Below are 19,132 nucleotides of genomic sequence, written 5' to 3' on the forward strand. Positions count from 1 at the left end.
CTGAAAGCTGCGGTTGTAAGCACGGTCAGCACGGACTGACAGCCGACTCTACATTGATGCACTGTAGAGCTAACCTAACAGGTTTCCTTTAAATTATGCCAAATAAAATTTTGTTCTCAATAATACAATCAGGGTGACAAAGAAAAGTATAGGTCATGCAGTGCTTCCTGGGAGGTAAAATATGCAAATAGCCTTTTTGCAAAAGTAGAGAAAAGGGTGTCTAGTACCACCTATTAGAAGTAGCAGTCCTACAAGTAAAATTGACCTCTAATTAGGGCATTTAAATATCCCCCCCCTCTCCTGCATGTCACAGTGGCTTGTGACGTGCAGTCTAGGTCTGCAGATCCCACGCATATGTAATATATATACAATATAGTTGCTAACTATCAGAAGGAAGTGGGGACCAAACCTTATTGTTGTGCATACCGGAAGTCACTGTAGCCTGCGCACTAGAGCCCAGCAGTATAAAATAGGGCAGGGAGAAAAAATAGAATTAGACTTACCGGTAATTTGGTTTCTAATAACCCTCCACGACAGCACCAAAGGAGAATGTCACCCCACCCTAATAGGGACAGGAAACAAGAGGTCAAATAGCCCCTCCCTCATCCTCCCTCCAGTGTTTTTATAAAGGACCACACAAGTATGGATGCTTCAAATTATATTTATTCTTATTCAAATTAAATGATTGGCTAACCAAGCCTGGGAGGGAATTACCAGTGCTGTCGTGGAGGGTTATTAGAAACCGAATTACCGGTAAGTCTAATTCTATTTTCTCCAATAACCCCATACGACAGCACCAAAGGAGGAGAAGCAAAGACTCATGCTCAGGGAGGGACAATGGCCTGAATCACTTTCCGCCCAAAGGCCAAGTCCTTAATGGACATTAAATTAAGTTTGTAATGTTTGGTGAAGGTATGGACCGAGGACCAGTTAGCTTCTCTACATATATGCTCGAGGGAAGCGTTAGCCTTCTCTGCCCAGGAGACGGACATGGCTCTAGTAGAGTGTGCTTTCAACTTTTCTGGTGGTGAGATATCCTGGATCTGATATGACTCCACAATCACCTACTTGATCAAAGTAGCGATGGTAACTTTTGAGACTTTCTTTCCTTTGTTTTGACCAGATGGCTGAATGAAGAGGTTCTGATCCTTCCTCCAGGTCTCTGTCTTTCGGAGGTAGTGAAGAACGACCCGTCTTACATCCAAAGAATGGAATTCTTCTTCTCTTTTATTTTTTGGGTTCTGACAGAAGGAGGGCAGAATTATCTCCTGTGATCTATGAAAGTCTGAGACCACTTTTGGTAAGAAAGATGGGTCCAGTTGTAGAATAATCCTATATTCCAAGATTCTCAATATGGGTCATTCACTGAGAAGGCCGGGATTTCTTCCACTCTCCTGGCAGTGGTAATTGCTACTACAAAAGTTGTTTTCCAGGCTAACTTATCCTGCTCTATTGAGGCCAAAGGTTCAAAATGTGGTAGTGTCAGACCTTTAAGGACGATATAAAGATCCCAGGAGGGAACGTAGTTGATTATTCTGGGACGCAGATGAGTAGCTGCTGTCATGAACCTTTTTACCCATCGATGTTCGGCTAGGCTTTGGTCGAAATAGGCACTCAGCGCTGCGATCTGTACCTTGAGGGTGCTGGGCCAAAGGCCTTTTTCCAGCCCCTCCTGTAGAAAATCCAAGATCTGGGTCATGTCAGGATTAGTGTTGAGCCACCCCCGTAGTGTTCGAGTTCGGTTCGGTTCGTCGAACACCCGTGTGTTCGTCGAACACCTTCGAACACCGTTAAAACCAATGGCAGGCAAACAAAAACACATAGAAACACATAGAAAACACCTTCAAAGGTGTCCAGAAGCTGACAAACTGCTCAGAAGACATAACTAACACATGGAAAAGTGACAAGTACATATAGTCATGCGAAAAGAAAAGAGGTGGAGGAGTAAAAGGAGGGGGAGACACAGATATAGGCATGTTATGCCCTTCTAAAATCCAAAAAGTGAGAAGCCGACACGGCCAGTCCGATCCTGCCCGTGCCACCTACGTGTCGCCGGGTTTGTGCCAGAGACGCGGTGGACCCTGATGGCCAGCCCCCCTCTCCCAATACTGGTGCCTGTCCGCTGGTGGGTCGAGCGAGCCCCCCTGTGGTGGAGGCAGCTCTAAGCTTTTTAATTTAAATTGTCTCTCTAATTTGAATGAATACACTTTAAATCCATTTACAAAGATCTATTGGAGGGCAAGTCTCATGCCAGCAGCCGCGTAATTCCAGCTCCAGTAGCGTCCACTAAAGCTGCTGCAGTTAAAAAGCTTTTATAAGGATCGAGCTCGGCTGTCCACCGCAAGGCATCCTACTGCCAGTCCCAGCCCCTATGCCTTGGGGTGCCTCCTGATGCTCTTCACTGAGTATCCCGTGGTCCCGAAGCATTTCCTTTGAAAAAATGAAGTGTCCAAACTACAGGTGGTGTAGCTTGCTTAACAGCCGGGATAATCTGCTGACTAGCAGACCCTGCTACTAGGCACAAAGTATTTCCTGGGCTAGATGCAGTTAAAAATTTGTAATTAGATACTCTCGTTGGATGCTAAGAAAGCATTCCATAGAGTCTCCTGGCACGCCATATATGATTCTCTTAAAAAGCTTGGGGTAGGGGTCTAGGGGACCCTTTTATAGCCAAAATCACGGCCCTGTATCGCAATACGTCACCTAGGCTGAAGATAAATGGAACTGTAGCACCCTGAGGGCTCGGTTGCTACAGAGGTATTGCACCTCACCCAGAGGTGTGATATCTCACTCTCAGGTAAGGATGTAGTGTGGATCAGGACCCGACACCTGCATGCATTACACCACATTGCCGTGGGGCAGGGCGACCAATATGCCCCTGAGATGGGCACGACAGTCCCTGTCCCTGGCTGGAGTGGGGGGAGGGAACACTGAGGAAGGGGAACCCTGTAGTGCAGGAGCAGGGAGGAAGCAGTTCCTGGGTGCATTGAGAAGGGAGTATAAAAGGTGGGCACCATCTTAGTTCAGTGCAGAGAAGTCTGAGCAGAAGTGGCAGGGAGCAGGGGCTCTGCATGAGCTCTGCTCCGGAGGCGGGCCTAGTAACAGAGGCCCAGGCCTGGAAGAGGGAGAAGGAAGGAAGAGGAGCAGAGAAGGCTCCAGGAACGAGGAACGAAGGGATCTCAGGGGTGCGGACGGGCGAGTCGCCACCGCACGCCAGAATCCACCTGCGTGGAGGGGTCAGGCCAAAGGGGGAGACCGGTCCCCGAAACTAGTGGAGGCAGGAAACGACCCTCAGCTAGAAACAGGAGGCTGTGAAATTTTATGTGGCGCAGCCCCTCGCTACACCCGCTAGGAAGGCATCACATAGGGTCAGGGAAACTGGCGTCAAGTTTACCAAGAGGAGGCCCGAGGCAGCCGGACAGAAGGGTTGGTAAGAAAGGCCAGACAAAGGACACACAAAGGGGGTCCTGTGAAGCGCTCCAAAGTTATCTGGGAGTTGTCTGAGCCCCTCACCTGGTGAGCACAGTACGACGTGGGCAGCCGTTACCTGCAGACGTGGTCTGGATAATAAGAACTGTGAGTAAAGGCCCTGGACTGCATCACTGACTCCGTGTCATTACTGCTGCTGCCCTGCACCATCACCCCCATCCTCCGCATACACTGCCCTGAGGCTATACTCCTCCCGTGGGGAGTTATGCTACGCTCTGCTGCACCCACAACACCAGCCTCAGCGGTCTGCCCTGGAGCGGCGGTTCACTCTGACCGCAATCCACGGGTGGCGTAGTCGGACATTTAAACATCAAAACCACATAAATAGTTCCGCCACTGGTTTGACCGCCCTGAGCCACGGAACCGGGTTGCCGCCACGGAGACTACAACCACCAGCATCCACCAAAAAGGGTCCGGCTCCGGGTGTCCCAAGGCCCATGGGGCGCGTCAGAACATTTTCATCACCTTTCACAATCACCAATGGGACAAGGCAGGGATGTTCTCTGTCCCCTCTCTTATACATCCTAGTGACGGAGCACCTGCTCTCATCAATTCGCCATAATCCCAATATTAGGTGGATTGAGGTGGGAGGCACCGAGTACAAGTGCTCTCTATTTGCTGATGATGTCCTAGTATATATCACTCAATCACATATATCCATCCATGCTGTTATGGCTGAAATAGATCACTTTGTTACATGGTCAAATTTTAAAATCAATGCAGCGAAGTCTGAGGCCCTCGATGTCTCCCTCCCCAAATCCATATAGGATTCCATCCAGTCCAACTTTCCCTTTGCCTGGCCCTCACAGGGTATCAAATACTTAGGAATTCCTATTCATAGAGACCTCTCCCATCTATGTTATCTTAATTTTGGGCCCTTTATTGAACAACTCCATACAGACCACGGTTGGCAAGTTAGAACTGTAAGATTCACTACGTGAACCACTGGTGTTTTGTGGAAAAGCACATGTGCACTGTGTTCCAAATTATTATGCAAAAAGTGTTTAGGAGTGATAAGGGAAGAATTTGTTTGTTTGTCAGTTAAACTCATTGATGGTGATGTGTGTCAGGGCTCTTTATATCACTGTAAGCAATTGCAGACACCAGTGCTAATTAGTTTGTCAGGTGTGTCCAATGAAAGGCAAGACTACTTAAGAAGGCTCTCTCACATTATTCAGCAGCCTACATTTTCTGCCAAAATGGGAAAGAAAAAGGATGTGTCGGCTGCTGAGAAGCAACAAATTGTGGAGTGTTTAGGTCAAGGCATGACTACAATCAACATTGTGCGATGATCAGGATGAAGTGTCTTGGCAATCAAGAAGTATGTAGCTGATTCACAGTACACACGTGTGCGTGCTGATAAGGGCAAATTGAGGACTCTTTCCTACAGGCAATTACGTCAGGTTGAAAGAGCAGCGGCAAAAAAGCCTTGTCATAGCAGCAGACAAGTTTTTGAAGCTGCTTGTGCCTCCAACGTCCCCCGAACAACAAGATGCAGGGTCCTTCAGAGGTTTGCAGCTGTGCATACGCCATCCTGTCGACCTCCTCTATCCACTTCACACAAGCAGAAACGGCTCCAGTGGGCCAAACATTACATGAAGACTGATTTCAAAACTGTTTTGTTCACGGATGAGTGCCGTGCAGCGCTCGATGGTCCAGATGGATGGAGTGGAGGATGACTGGTTGATGGACACCCCACGCAAACACGGCTACAGCGCCAACAAGGAGGAGGTGGAGTAATGTTTTGGGCTGGAATCATGGGGAGAGAGATTGTCGGCCCCTTTAGGATCCCTGAAGGCGCTAAAGATGAACTCCATAATGTATGTGGATTTTCTCAAACAGCACTTCCTGCCATGGTTCAAGAAGAAGAACCGTGTATTTCACAGCAAGATCATTTTTCTGCATGATAATGCACCATCTCATGCTGCACATAAAACATCTGCATCTCTGGCTGATATGGGCATAAAAGGGGACAAACTTATGGTGTGACCCCCATGCTCCCCTGACCTCTACCCCATTCAGAACCTTTGGAGCATCATTAAAAGGAGTGTCTATGATGGCGGGAGGCAGTTCACATCTAAGCAACAGCTCTGGGAGGGTATTCTGTCCTCATGCAAAACAATTGAAGCAGAAACCATCCAAAACCTGACAAATTCAATGGACGAGAGAGTTCAGAAGCTCCTTTCGAACAAGGGGTCCTATGGGAAAATGTAACATCACCTAGAATAAAGTTTTGAGTTGAAAACTGTTTGATTTCAGTTTCTAACAACCTGCTAATGCTTATAATTTCAAAAATGACCATTTTTTTGGTCTTTATTAAAATGAAAAGGTTGATCGAAAAGTTTGGGGGATCTAAGAGTGTGGCAACCCAGTAGTCATGATTACTTCGAATTCTGACAATATGAGGGTCATGCTGCAGGTAGTGCAGCAAGAAGGCACTTATGTGTCTTGCGCATCTCGGAGCCCCAAAATGATTTTCCGGGCTAGATGCAGCTAAAAATTATTTTTAATTTTAAATCTGGTGGAGCTTATTATAGATGGCCTAATAGGATCAGTGCTGCACACTGCTACAAAGCCCAAATTATTTTCCAGTCAAGATACAGATAAACATGATTAGTAATTTGAAAGCTTAAAACGGTTGGTAGGGTGATTTTAACCAATCATCAAGCTTTTGCTCTCCCCAGGATGACACAGGGGTAGAAAAGTCGTTTCGGATCCATGATTTGTTCATCTTTATGAACGTGAGTCTGTCTACATTATCAGTGGAGAGCCGCGTGCGCTTATCTGTCAGCACACCACCAGCAGCGCTGAACACACGTTCAGACAGAACGCTGGCTGCGGGGCATGACAAGATCTCCAAGGCGTAAGTGGCTAGCTCCGGCCATTTATCCAGATTGGAAGCCCAAAAAGAGCAAGGGTCCAGTGACACAGTCGTGGCTTCAATGTTTACTTGGAGATACTCCTGTACCATCGTCTCTAGGCGTTGACTATGTGTCAGACTTCTTGTCTCCTGTGGCTTTGCAAAGGATGGGCTAAAAAAGTGGTGAAATGATTCCGCAAAATTGATGTTACCACCAGATACTGTTGTTCTGTTACGGTTTGAGTGCTGAACACTTGACGGTCCCACGGTTGGCAAGTTGGAACTGTGAGATTCACTACGTGCACCACTGGTATTTTGTGGAAAAGCACATGTAAGATTCTGCAACAGTCTCTGCTGATACTCCTGCATGCGTGCATCCCTTTCTATGGCAGGAATAATTTCTGCAAATTTACTTTTGTACCGGGGATCTAACAGTGTGGCAACCCAGTAGTCAGGATTATTTCTAATTCTCACAATTCGAGGGTCATGTTGCAGGTAGTGCAGCAAGAAGGCACTCATGTGTGTTGCGCATCCAGGAGCACCAAGTCCCTGTTGTGTTGGTGGCGAGGTAACAATCATGCTTCCTTCCTCTGTCCTCTCCCCCTAACCTCGCACAACAGAAATGTGATCAAGGTCTCCCTCATCTGATGAGTCTTCCATCAGTTCGTCCTCCACTTCTTCCTGGGCTCCTGCACCTTCTTCACTAGTTTGGCTGCTACCATGCGCACTGGTAAAACCATCTCCCCCACCCTCACATGCCTGCTGCCTTGGTGCTGCCGACCGTCTGGACCTTGCAGATGTTAGCCCTTCCGCATACAACTCCTCCTCCTCTACTTCCTCCACCTCCTCTTGTGCCACCACCTGACTCCGAATTCTGTTTAACATGTGCTCCAGCATGTAAATCACCGGAATAGTCATGCTGATAATGGCATCGTCAGCACTAAACATCTTCGTCGCCATTTCAAAACTGTGCAGAAGGGTGCATAGGTCCCTGATCTGAGACCACTCCTCCAGCGTGATTTGCCCCACCTCTGAATCTCGTTGGCCCAGGCTATACGTCAGAACGTATTGCACCAGGGCTTGTCGGTGCTGCCACAGTCGCTGCAACATGTGCAGAGTTGAATTCCACCGGGTGGGCACATCGCATTTTAGCCGGTGAAGTGGCAGGCCCAACGACTTCTGTAGAGATGTAAGTCGCTGAGCTGCGGGATGCGAACGGCGGAAGTGAGCACACAGCGACCGTGCCCTCTGCAGAAGGCCATCTAGTCTGGGATAGTGGGCTAAAAATTGCTGGACAACCAGGTTCAACACGTGAGCCATACAAGGCACGTGTGTGACATTGCCCCGGCGAAGGGCCGCACCCAGGTTTGCAGCATTGTCGCACACGGCCTTCCCTGGTTTCAGTTCCAGTGGAGACAACCATTCATGAAATTGGCTCTCCAGAGCTGACCACAACTCCTCAGCTGTGTGACTCACATTTCCCAGACATTTCAATGTAAAAACCGCCTGATGACGTTGAGCCCTACTGCCAGCATAGTAAGGAGGTGTGCAGGATCCCTTCTGCGCAGTTAGAAAGCTTGTGGCATGACCAGACAGGCTTTGGGTGCAGGTGGAAGACCGAGAGGAGGTTGAGGAGGCAGAAGCAGTGGAGGAACTTTGACATAAAGAGGATTGACGCACAACTCGTGGGGACGGCAAGACTTGGACAGCAGCCCCTTGTCCTGCTGTCACCATTGTTTCCCAGTGCCCAGTCAGCGACATGTAACGACCCTGTCCATGCCTACTCGTCCAAGTGTCTGTGGTGAAATGCACCCTGTCACACACAGAGTTTCTCAAAGAAGCGGTGATGTTGTGTGCGACATGCTGGTGGAGCGCAGGCACACCTTTCTTTGAGAAGTAGTGCCGACTGGGCATCTGGTACTGGGGCACTGCGACGGACATAAGGTCTCGAAAATCCTCTGTCCACCAGGCGGAAAGGCAGCATTTCTGTAGCCAAGAGCTTGCAGATGGTGAAATTCAACCTCTTAGCTTTCTCATGGCTAGGAGGAAATGGTCTTTTACTTGTCCACATTTGAGGGACCGAGGGCTGGCTATTGTGCTTAGACGGGGTTGATAAGGGTGTCCCCGGCAAACTGCCGGTCTGTGAGGAAGATGCAGGCAGACATGTTAGGTTGCCTTGATCCAAAGGTGGTGCTATCGATGTCGGACAGCGCTCAACACCAGCTGCTGTTACCACCTCCAAAGAAAATGATGACCTGCCAATCACACTGGCTGTTGCGGGTAAAGAGGTGGCAGGTCTGCGCCCCAAAACAGGTGTGACTGCTGTCCCCCCAGTCACAGAGGATGAAGAGGCCGCGGATGCACAAGATATGGCAGACGGTGGTTGGCCCGGCCGGCTAGGCCGCATTGTAGCACACTGAGCTTCCCACTGCAACTTATGCTTCATGTCCATGTGCCGGTTCATGCATGAAGTACTCAAACTATGTATTTTTTGGCCTCTACTTAGCTTTTGCTGACAAATGTTACAGATAACACGAGTTGGGTCATCTTTATCGATCTGAAAAAATGCCCAGGCTATGCAAGGCTTAGCACCCATGCGACCTGAAGAGCCACCACGACTTGTGGTGAGAGGCAGAGTTGTGTTTGAGGATGCAGTTGTTGACGTGCTTCCAGTACTACGTCTCTGTCCAGGAAGGCGCAACCTGACCTCGTCGCTACTAGCATCTTCCTCCACCTCCTCTGCTGACCTCATCTCTTGGCTGACTGTGGGTTGACAGTAAGTGGGATCTCCAACCTCATCATCATCACCCTGTGTGTTATCACACCCGTTGTCCTCAGAGCCAACCTGTTCCTGCCCTGACAAAAAACTAAAGTTGTCGCTCCAATCAGGTATTTGAGTCTTATCATCGTCTTCCTCATTGTCTACACCAACAGGAGTTACAGTTTGGGAATGAGGGTCTACATTATGGTCAGAACCTTCTACGTCTGGTCCTGGATCCGACTCATAAAGATTCTGGGCATCAGTGCAGATCATTTCCTCGTCTGGATTCACAGAAGCGCTGGAGTCGACCTCTGATTCCCAGGCTATAGTATGAGTAAACAGCTCTGCAGACTCAACCATCTGTTCTACCTCATACTCAGACGGGCAGCTGGAGATTTGGGAGCTGTGAGGAAGCAAGTGCGATTTGGGTGACACCTTTAAGGACTGGAGTATTTGTGATGTTGAAGTTGATGTGGAGGAGAGCCCACTTAAAGGAGCACTTGATATCCATTGAAGCACCTGCTGTTTTTGTGCCTCATCTGGAATTTGTAGCGATTGGCATGGCCGTAAGAAAGTGATCTTATCACATTGTCCGCTAAAAGAAGTAGACATTTTAGTTTGGCTGGAAGATGGTCTTTCTTCTGCAGATGTTACTGTTGCTTTAACACCTACCCCACGGACACAACCTTTTTTCCCCTTCCCAACACGCCTATTCCCCTTTCCACCAGCAGCAGGCCTTTTTCCACTCATTTTGGTGGTTAACTAATTCACAACTCTGGAGTTGTTTGCACAAAAAAACAATGGATGGTAACCGAGCAGAGCTGAGTGGCCAAACTGTGGTATTAGGCCAAAACTATTGGCTGGGTTAGATGCAGAAAAAAATATATTCAGTTTGCAACCTGATGGAGGTCAGTATAGATGTACTAATACAACAAGTCCCACACACAGCTAGAAGCCCAAATATTTTTTCAGAGGTACTGTAGATGCAGATAAAAATTATTTTTAATTTGCAACCTGATGGAGGTCAGTATAGATGGACTAATACAACAAGTCCCACACACAGCTAGAAGCCCAAATATTTTTTCAGAGGTACTGTAGATGCAGATACAAATTATTTTTAATTTGCAACCTGATGGAGGTCAGTATAGATGGACTAATACAACAAGTCCCACACACAGCTAGAAGCCCAAATATTTTTTCAGAGGTAGATGCAGAAAAAAATATATTCAGTTTGCAACCTGATGGAGGTCAGTATAGATGGACTAATACAACAAGTCCCACACACAGCTAGAAGCCCAAATATTTTTTCAGAGGTACTGTAGATGCAGATAAAAATTATTTTTAATTTGCAACCTGATGGAGGTCAGTATAGATGGACTAATACAACAAGTCCCACACACAGCTAGAAGCCCAAATATTTTTTCAGAGGTACTGTAGATGCAGATAAAAATTATTTTTAATTTGCAACCTGATGGAGGTCAGTATAGATGGACTAATAGAGAAAGTCCGACACACTGCTAGAAGGCCAAATATTTTTTCCGAGCTAGATGCAGAAAAAAATTATATTCAGTTTGCAACCTGATGGAGGTCAGTATAGATGGATTAATAGAACAAGACCCACACACAGCTAGAAGCCCAATATTTTTTCAGAGGTAGATGCAGAAAAAAATATATTCAGTTTGCAACCTGATGGAGGTCAGTATAGATGGACTAATACAACAAGTCCCACACACAGCTAGAAGCCCAAATATTTTTTCAGAGGTAGTGTAGATGCAGATAAAAATTATTTTTAATTTGCAACCTGATGGAGGTCAGTATAGATGGACCAATGCAACAAGTCCCACACACAGCTAGAAGCCCAAATATTTTTTCAGAGGTACTGTAGATGCAGATAAAAATTATTTTTAATTTGCAACCTGATGGAGGTCAGTATAGATGGACTAATACAACAAGTCCCACACACAGCTAGAAGCCCAAATATTTTTTCAGAGGTACTGTAGATGCAGATAAAAATTATTTTTAATTTGCAACCTGATGGAGGTCAGTATAGATGGACTAATACAAGTCCCAAACACAGCTAGAAGCCCAAATATTTTTTCAGAGGTACTGTAGATGCAGATACAAATTATTTTTAATTTGCAACCTGATGGAGGTCAGTATAGATGGACTAATAGAGAAAGTCCGACACACTGCTAGAAGGCCAAATATTTTTTCAGAGCTAGATGCAGAAAAAAATTATATTCAGTTTGCAACCTGATGGAGGTCAGTATAGATGGATTAATAGAACAAGACCCACACACAGCTAGAAGCCCAATATTTTTTCAGAGGTAGATGCAGAAAAAAATATATTCAGTTTGCAACCTGATGGAGGTCAGTATAGATGGACTAATACAACAAGTCCCACACACAGCTAGAATCCCAAATATTTTTTCAGAGGTACTGTAGATGCAGATAAAAATTATTTTTAATTTGCAACCTGATGGAGGTCAGTATAGATGGACTAATAGAGAAAGTCCGACACACTGCTAGAAGGCCAAATGTTTTTTCAGAGCTAGATGCAGAAAAAAATTATATTCAGTTTGCAACCTGATGGAGGTCAGTATAGATGGATTAATAGAACAAGACCCACACACAGCTAGAAGCCCAATATTTTTTCAGAGGTAGATGCAGAAAAAAATATATTCAGTTTGCAACCTGATGGAGGTCAGTATAGATGGACTAATACAACAAGTCCCACACACAGCTAGAAGCCCAAATATTTTTTCAGAGGTAGATGCAGAAAAAAATATATTCAGTTTGCAACCTGATGGAGGTCAGTATAGATGGACTAATACAACAAGTCCCACACACAGCTAGAAGCCCAAATATTTTTTCAGAGGTACTGTAGATGCAGATACAAATTATTTTTAATTTGCAACCTGATGGAGGTCAGTATAGATGGACTAATACAACAAGTCCCACACACGGCTAGAAGCCCAAATATTTTTTCAGAGGTACTGTAGATGCAGATAAAAATTATTTTTAATTTGCAACCTGATGGAGGTCAGTATAGATGGACTAATAGAGAAAGTCCGACACACTGCTAGAAGGCCAAATATTTTTTCAGAGCTAGATGCAGAAAAAAATTATATTCAGTTTGCAACCTGATGGAGGTCAGTATAGATGGATTAATAGAACAAGACCCACACACAGCTAGAAGCCCAATATTTTTTCAGAGGTAGATGCAGAAAAAAATATATTCAGTTTGCAACCTGATGGAGGTCAGTATAGATGGACTAATACAACAAGTCCCACACACAGCTAGAAGTCCAAATATTTTTTCAGAGGTACTGTAGATGCAGATAAAAATTATTTTTAATTTGCAACCTGATGGAGGTCAGTATAGATGGACTAATACAACAAGTCCCACACACAGCTAGAAGCCCAAATATTTTTTCAGAGGTACTGTAGATGCAGATAAAAATTATTTTTAATTTGCAACCTGATGGAGGTCAGTATAGATGGACTAATACAACAAGTCCCACACACAGCTAGAAGCCCAAATATTTTTTCAGAGGTACTGTAGATGCAGATACAAATTATTTTTAATTTGCAACCTGATGGAGGTCAGTATAGATGGACTAATACAACAAGTCCCACACACAGCTAGAAGCCCAAATATTTTTTCAGAGGTAGATGCAGAAAAAAATATATTCAGTTTGCAACCTGATGGAGGTCAGTATAGATGGACTAATACAACAAGTCCCACACACAGCTAGAAGCCCAAATATTTTTTCAGAGGTACTGTAGATGCAGATAAAAATTAGTTTTAATTTGCAACCTGATGGAGGTCAGTATAGATGGACTAATAGAATGATGCTATGCCCAAAAGATTTTACTTCACTAGGTGCAGTAAAAAAATTGGTATTCTATACACAGGTGGTATATCTTGCAGCACAGATAGGCTACTCCACTGACTAACACACTCTGCAATAGGCCAAAAAGGATTAGCTTTGCTAGATTCAGCCAAATGCTGTGAAAAAAACTTGCACAGCACTGGCACAGACCTGCCTGGCAAAAACTGATAGGAACTTATGTAACCTAGTCCTGAAAAGGACTCCAATTACAATTAATCTTTACTCCCACAACCTATCTATTTAAGAGCACAGACCTCCCTGATAAAAGTCGTAGGAAATGCTGTAACCTAGTCCTTAAAAGGACTGCAATCACAACTATTCCCTACTCCCAAGCTATCTGTATATTTGTGCGAAAATTGGCTTGAAATTAACAAGGTATAGCGCACACAGCAACAGCGGTGCCGTCTAACACGCAGCTGCAGCAGTGAGAAAATGGTGGCGACGGGGAAAATGGCTTGGTCTTATAGGGCAAGGACATGTGACATACACTGCCAATGACACATGCCCTTGCTTGTGTGAAAAAAAGCACTTCGCTCCGTGTGTGCGCTGCTGATAGGCTGACAGATTGCACCTCCCCACTGCAAATGTGGGAAAGAGAAAAAAAAATGGAGATCTTCATTGTTCCTGCAGAGATCCATCCCCTGCCCCTCCCCCCACCCCGCTGTACACTCAAACTGCGTATTAACATTAATTTTCATCATTACTGAGAAAAAATCCAGTTATGATTTTGGTGCACGAACAGTTATCGAACATAACCTCGAACAGCCGAATTTTTATCAAATTGTTCGTGTTCGCCGAACGGCTCGAACACCGCCCAAAACAGCTCGAATTTGAGATTGGCGAACAGTTCGAGTAGAACAACGCTCATCTCTAGTCAGGATGCCGAAGATCTGGCATATTTGGTTTATACCATATTAGGAAGGTCTTCCCTATCTTGCTGTATATGGAGTTTGTTATTTGTTTCCTACTTCTTTGTAGGGTATGAATTAATTGGTCTGAGAGTCCTTTGGCTTTTAGGATTGTGAACTCAGAAGCCAGGCCCTAGATGAAGGTTTTCTGGATCTGGATGGAGTATTGGACCCTGATGGAGAAGGTTTTTGATTGCTGGTAGAATGAGGGGGCCTTCTATGCTTAGACTGATTAGTGCACAGAACCAGCTCTATTTGGGCCAAAGTGGGGCTATCAAGATTACCTTGATCTCCTCGGTCCTTACTTTCTGTAAGGTCCTGGGTAGCAATGGAATTGGGGGAAAAGCGTAAGCTAGATGGAAACGCCACGGGTGAGCGAATGCATCTATCCCCAGGCATACATCGTCCGGATCTAGGGAGAAGTATTTTTCTGCCTTGGTGTTTTGGCATCTTGCAAAGAGGTCCTCCTCTGGATGACCCCATTGTCTGGTCAGCATGTGGAAAATGTCTGAGTCCAGTTCCCATTCCCCGGGATGGATATTTCTTCTGCTCAGAAAATCGGCCTGGATGTTGTCTGAGCCTTTTATGTGCAGACCTGATAAGGAACGAAGATGTCATTCCACCCAGAAGAATATTCTTGCTGAGATACTTTTTAGATTCTCGTACCCTGTACTCCCTTGATGGGACAGGTGAGCTATGGTAGTCATGTTGTCTGAATAGACTTTTACATGTTTGCTCACAATGATTGGAGCCAATGTTTTGAGTGCCTCCTCCACTGCCTTTAATTCGTGGAAGTTGGAGGATCTCCTGCTGATCTCTTCTGTCCAGACCCCCTGGAAGGGGGTTTGGGAGACGACGGCTCCCCATCCCGTCTTGCTGACGTCTACCGTGACTGTTATCAGAGGGGACTGAGACCATGGAACCTCTGTTCTTAGGTTTCTTGGGCTGAGCCACCATGACAGGGATGTTTTCACATAATGAGGGATCGGGATCTTCTTGTTGAGGGAGTCTGGGGATCTGTTCCACTGTGCGAGAATATGGGTTTGCAATACCCTGGTGAGAGCTTGAGCCCAGGATACTGATTGGATGCAGGCTGTAATGGAGCCGAGGGCTGACATGGCAAATCTTAGGGACACCTTGTTCGGGGTCTTCAGCTTCGATATCTTGGATCTCAAAAATATCTGCTTGTCCTTTGGTAAGCAGGAGGTTTGTCTGGCGGAGTCTAATAGAATACCCAGGAACGTTTTTTCTGTGGCAGGGACCAGGTCTGATTTTTGATGATTTATCTACCACCCTAGGGTGGTCAGGATTTGGATTGTTCTTTGCAGATCTTCCTGGAGTGATGCCACCGAGAGACTTACTAGCAAGAAGTCGTCGAGGTAGGGAATGATGCAGATTTTCTCCTTTCTTATAGAAGCCACTACCTCTGACATAATTTGGGTAAATATTCTTGGTGCTGAGGATATTCCGAACGGCAATACGTTGAATTGAAAATGTAACGCTTGATCCTCTTGAACCAACGCAAACCTTAAAAATTTCCGGTATGTTGGATGTATAGGGACGTGGTAGTATGCGTCCTGTAAGTCGATGGTTGCCATTACATATCCTTGTCCTATCAAGGGAACCGCTGATCTGATGGACTCCATTTTGAATTTTCGGTAGATGATGTATTGGTTTAAGGGTTTCAGATTTATTATTATTCTGTAAGTGCCGTTTGGTTTTCTTATCATAAACAAGCGTGAATAGTGGCCTGTTTGTCTTTCTGTTTTTGGGACCGTTGAAATAGCCCCCAATAACAGGTTTCTTAGGCCGGACATCAGAGCGGTTTTTAATCTCGGGGAGGCTAGACGGGTTATTCTCACTTTCTTTGGTGGATATGAGGAGAATTCGATCTTCACCCCCTCTTAAATTGTTTTTAAGACCCATTGACTGGAGCAAATCTTTTGCCATTGGGGAAGGTATCTCATGATTCGTCCCCCTACTGCTCTGGCGTCACCGCTTCTGTTGTCGCTGTCCTTTTGGGAAAAAAATATTCCTATCTTTCCCCCCTTTGGGGTAGCTCCATCGACCTGACTTCCCTTTCCCCTTGTACTGGGGATTCTGCTCCTGAGGGGGGCGAAAGGGGGTGTTCCTGTAGTGTCTGGGTTCAGGCAGGGATTTCTTTTTATCAGCCGCCTTCTCCAGGAGGTCAACGAGGGCCTGGCCAAACATATATTCTACCCTGAAGGGAATGGAACAAAGTTTTATTATAGAGGACACATCACAGTTCCACGATTTCAGCCATAATGCGCGCCTTGTGGAGTTCAATAGGACTGCTGCCCTGGTGGTTACCCTCACAGATTCTGCTGAAGTATCCGCCAGAAAGTGAGTGGCCTTCTGCAGTAAAGGTAGGGAAGCTTGTATCGCCTCTCTGGATGTGCCCATAGCCAGATGCTCTTCAAGCTGGTTGAGCCATCTTGACATGGATTGTGCAACACATGTGGAGACTATGTTTGTGTTGAAAAGGACTGCTGATGTTTCCCAGGATTTTCTGAGAAGGCTGTCCATCTTGCGGTCCAGAGGATCCTTTAGTTGTGACGAATCCTCGAATGGCAATACTGTCTTTTTAGTGACTCTTGCCACTTGAATATCGACCTTAGGTATCTCGGTCCAACATTTTGAGGTTTCTTCATCTACCGGAAACCTGTCCTTCAATTCTTCTGGTGTATTCAGTCGTCATTCAGGATTTTCCCATTCATCCAGGATTAGATTCTGAATGTTTTTATGTATCGGGAACACCATCATTCTCTTTGAGCGGAGACCACCGAACATCTCTTCCTGGACTGATCTAGTGGGCTTCTCTTCTTCTACTTCCATCGTTCTCCTTACTGCTGTGAGGAGATCTTCCATAAATTTCATTGAGAAATAATATTTCTTATTTCCCAGACCTTCCTCTGCTGGGCTAAGTTCACCTTCCTCTATAAGGTCTGCTGGAAGGGATATTTCATCCTGGGAGTCAGAGTCTCTTTTTTCTTACAGGGAAATCTTCCTCTTTTTAGCCTTTGGAGGCAAATCAGAAGTGGATCGGGAAAAGGAGGCCAATGAAGACTAAACCTCCTAAAGGACTATCCCCTTGATCTTGTCTATGAGGGACGGCTGCTCTTCCCTAATAATTTTCTTCGTGCATTTTTGGCATAAATATTTTTTGTTGAAGAAGATAGTTTTTTTGAACTTATAGCACACTTCCGGCTAGATTTATTTCCTGGTGCAGGATCCTTGTCCCCCTAAAAAAGAGGGAGAAGGGTAATTAATGTATCAATTCTAACCTGCACCTAGGAAAGGACCCCCAGTGCCAGACTTACTGGGACTGGAATTGCACTGGGCTCCACAAACATGGAGAAGATAGATTCCTGACCATCCAGTGTATAAAAATACAAAAATGGATTAGGTCCTACCTTGGATGTCTTCTGTCCAGGGCTCTTATATAGGCAACTGGACTCAGCGCTCTCCCTCTTTCCCTGGGGAGGGGGGTGGGAAGGCTCCCCCCCCTTGGTCCAATTGGTGAAGCAGGAACACCTGCGATCACCTGCGGGATTATTTGATTATTTATTTTATTTTTTTTTGTGTTCAGAGGATGTCCCTAAATGGACCGGAAGTGACCTAAGGGACACTGCTTCAGTGTCCCACGTCACTTTCCGGACGTTTTCAGGTTGTTGCATTCCAGGGTAGAACGCACAATGGAAGTGATGTCATCAGCGGTCCGCTTCACTTCCGGGATCCAGCGCACGTCTCTCCAATATGCAGACCGCCGGAGGCAGACTTGAGAGGGGGGAGGAGCTGGGCTGGAGAGCTCGAGGAGGCCTGACACCCACCGGACCTTACCCGCAGGCGCGGGGATGGGGGTCCCGAGTACCTGAGGAAACGAGAGCAGCTTAAGGGGAGGAGGAGGAAAACAGCCCGGTCCCAGCAGCCCGGCTTAAAGGTATGCTGGGTGTCTGCCGCCAGCACAGAGCACTCTGGATGACCTCTTCATCCCAATAGGGACAGGAAAAAACACTGGAGGGAGGATGAGGGAGGGGCTATTTGACCTCTTTGTGTTTCCTGTCCTTATTAGGGTGGGGTGACATCCTCCTTTGGTGCTGTCATGGGGGGTTATTGGAGAAAAACACGCCTTGAGTTATAGGCGCATTGCGCAGACGCGGGATCTGCAGACCTAGACTATACTTCACAGGACCCTGTGACGTGCAGGGGAGGGGGGATATTTAAATTAAGTAGGTAGGGGGGGGATTTCTTGGGGTCCCCCAGACGCAAAGCATAGAAAAACAGATTTTATATAAAGATATTTCAATTCAATCAGACCTCTAATATGAGGCACAGGTATGTATAGATTTACATTTCTATCACCTGTATATTAGAGGTCTGATAAGTCCCAGGGGGTGACAGTTTCCCTTTAATAAGAGGGAATTTACTCCACAGATCTCCTGTTGAAAGCTTTTTACCCAGCCAACCAGTCTCCTGCTTTGCACTAAAGAAAGGTGAGAACACAGACACAGTTGTTTGCGAATGGAGTTCTTTTCCTGTATGAAACAAAATTATTGTAGTTTATGCACAATGTCTCATGGCAAGGCTCATTGAAGGATTTACATTGACTTCTATTTTGCTACTTTGAAGAGATAACATAAGACACTCTTTTTAAAGAGGCTATTTATCATAAGAGTGATAACACTACAATGGTAAATTTCCACATTTGCCTCCATGTAAAATGCTAGTAATTTGCTTTCACTTGTGGGGCAAAATACAGTTTGTTACATATGACTTCAATAAACTGCAAATTAATTAGTTATGTTAACTGCAATATATTTTATGGACACTAGATGGCAGTCTTGGTTTTTAAATGTTCATATCTCTGCTTTATTAATGTGGATTATTTATGTGAGGAGTTGAACCAACAGTAAATGCTTTGATTTGTATTCAATCTGAATATAAGAGTAGAGTACAGGTAGACACACATATAAGTAATGTTATTTTTCCATTTAATGCTTAAGTTTTTTGTTTTACTCAGTTGTTAAAAAATGGTCCTTTATGTCTTTCCTGTGTGTTGGACCCATTTTTCGTCCATGTGTCAATTTTTACAATCCTTGCTGTATCCGTTTTTCTAGTATGAAGAATAAACATCTACTCTTTAAACAGTAGTGAAGGGCATGTGAAAAGGTGGGTGACTTTATTTTAATTATACTTG

At 45.4% G+C, this 19,132-nt stretch overlaps 1 protein-coding gene across 50 annotated transcripts in view; it reads right to left on the reverse strand.

Annotated features, from left to right (window-relative positions):
- TRDN (triadin) overlaps positions 1 to 19,132 on the reverse strand; it is a 1,346,604-nt gene that overhangs the window by 810,157 nt on the left and 517,315 nt on the right. The window lies entirely within an intron of this gene.

Source organism: Phyllobates terribilis, unplaced genomic scaffold (assembly GCF_046119375.1).
Source record: "Phyllobates terribilis strain yellow unplaced genomic scaffold, ASM4611937v1 Scaffold_3__8_contigs__length_932513732, whole genome shotgun sequence".
Lineage (NCBI taxonomy): Eukaryota > Metazoa > Chordata > Amphibia > Anura > Dendrobatidae > Phyllobates > Phyllobates terribilis.